This window comes from Macrobrachium rosenbergii, chromosome 1 (genome assembly GCF_040412425.1).
Source record: "Macrobrachium rosenbergii isolate ZJJX-2024 chromosome 1, ASM4041242v1, whole genome shotgun sequence".
In the NCBI taxonomy this organism is placed as follows: domain Eukaryota; kingdom Metazoa; phylum Arthropoda; class Malacostraca; order Decapoda; family Palaemonidae; genus Macrobrachium; species Macrobrachium rosenbergii.
The window spans coordinates 10,643,371-10,645,870 of record NC_089741.1 but is presented as its reverse complement, the minus strand read 5'-3'; positions in this window follow the sequence as shown (position 1 = coordinate 10,645,870).

The following is a 2,500-nucleotide window of genomic DNA, read 5'->3' as shown; positions in this document are numbered from 1 at the left end:
TCTATTTCTTCTCCTTTCTTCCACTTTTTATTTTTATAAAACATGATTGCTTGGGTGTTATCTATGGAAAATTTAAAGCCTACAGATAAAGCCCATTCATCTATTTTTACTATGCTTTTATTAATGATTCGTTCTGCATGTTTTATTCGAGATGCTGAATGATATATGACAAGATCATCCATATACAGGTTACTTTTAATACCGATAGGTAGATTATTACTGATATCATTAATTGCTGAAGTAAACAGTGTGCCATTAAGGACACTTCCCTGTGGAACACCATTTTCAAGAGGAAATGTTCTAGACAGAACATCATCAATTCTCACCTGAAAACTGCGATTTGTCAAAAAGTTTTGTATAAACCTAGGTAAATGTCCACGGATGTTGTTGTTTTGTAAAGTTTTTAACATAGCCTATCTCCATGTAGTATCGTATGCTTTTCAATGTCAAAAAAGACATTTACAGTAATTTGTTTTCGCTCAAAACCTCTGCGTATATTGTCTTCAAAGTTACAGAGAGAATCTAATGTAGATCTGTTACACTGTGACCCAAACTGAGTGGGAGTCAAAATTTTATTTTCTCGGATGTGCCATGTTTGTGCTTTGTTCTCATTTCCTATCTGTTGTTTTACTCAGTAAATCGACAAGAAGTGTTATTTGAGAACCCAGATCGGCAGTTGCAGTGCATAATTAACTTATGTAACGATAAGTCTGAAAATTGACAGTTTTTTCATCGATTTGCTAGTATTCTTCCACTGTACTTAAACCTTTTCCATTGTTTCCCTTCAGACACCATTTACGAGAGAACCGGGTATAATCATAATTCTTGTATGAAGTCTAGTGTATGAATAATTAATATTGCCTAGTGAAATTACATAAGCTATTCCCGTGCAGTAAGTAGGACTTAAGGAAAGTCAAGTGTAAGTAAATTTTCTCTAGTAATTTGCACAAACAACTTGTTAAAGAAATTGGTCTGTAATTGTTTACATTACTGGGATATTTTCCAGGCTTGGGGATTGGAATAATTATAGCTTTACGCCGTTCACCAGGAAATAAATTTCTAAGCTATAAGTGGTTATAAAACTCTAACAAGTATGTATTTGCCAAAGGTGCTAAATGGCAGATCATTTCAAAACAAATATTGTCACCTCCAGAGGGAGATTTATTGCTGTTCAACAGAGCAAATTCTAGCTCTTCCATATTAAATTGTCTATTATAATATATATCTTCAATTGTTTCACAATTTATTGTTATTAATTCTATATTATTTTTCCTTGTGCAGAAATGCTTATCTAAATTTTTGTTGCTACTTACTTTTGCTAAATTTTCACCTATTACATTACTAATTTCTTTACGATCAGGTATTCTTGTCCCATCTTTTATTATAGCATGCCTAGGTGGTTTAACATGGGTACCATTTATTTTCCTGAATTTTTCCCATATTTTTTGTATGGGAGTATTTTTAGAGAGATCTGATACATATTTTCTCCATGAAATGATTCTTCCATAAATTACTTCTCTTTTAAACTTTGCAGATATTTTGTTATATAGAGGTTTTAGTGTATCAATTTCTAATAATAATATAGTTAGCTTTTGTAAGGTTTCTTCTAATATCGGTAATGTTTTGTTTAATTTACTGAATTTTCTATTCAAATTATTTAGTCATCTTCTAATTTGGTGTTTTATTTTTATTAATTCTGTAAGTTTTTCAGACCACCATGGGACTTTGTGTTTTGTTGGATGAGATTTGGATTTTGGTATTGCTTTATCAACAGCATTTGTAACGAAATCAACAAGAAATTTATTAGTTTCATTATGGTCTTTCAAATATTCAAATGGTGGGATATTCCTAGTGTGGAATTCATATTGTTCCCAATCTGCTTTATAAATGTTATATTGAGGGACATGCTTGGTGGGATTATTTTTTAATAATGAAATTAATATCGGGAAATGATCACTTGTATGTAAGTCGTCTACCGTATTCCAGTCCAATCTGTCTACTATATCTGTTGTACATAGAGTTAAGTCGATTGAGGAAAATGTTGCATGCGTTATAGAAAAATATGTGCTGATTTCGTTAGCATTTATACACCACATATCATATGAATCTATGAATTCCTCTATTTTACTTCCTGCTCTATTTGATTCTGTACAATTACAGTCCCACATTGGGTTTGGGGCATTAAAATCACCTACTATTAATGTATGTTCCTTGGTATTATTAAGTAATTCTTTGAGTTTTTCAAAGTCATAATTTTTATAAGGTTGATTGTACAAATTATGAACTACATAATTATCGTTTTTTATTCGTATTCTAATAATCGACATTTGCAGATCAGTAAAGTTTACAGGTACTTTGTCATAACATACTTTGTTATGTACATATATAGCAGTACCTAAATTTCCTTCTTCCTCTCGTGATATTGTTTTGTTGACATGTTGCAAACATAACATCATTGGTTCATATTCTTTTAATAACCGTTGTATTTCTCCTAGGTGTA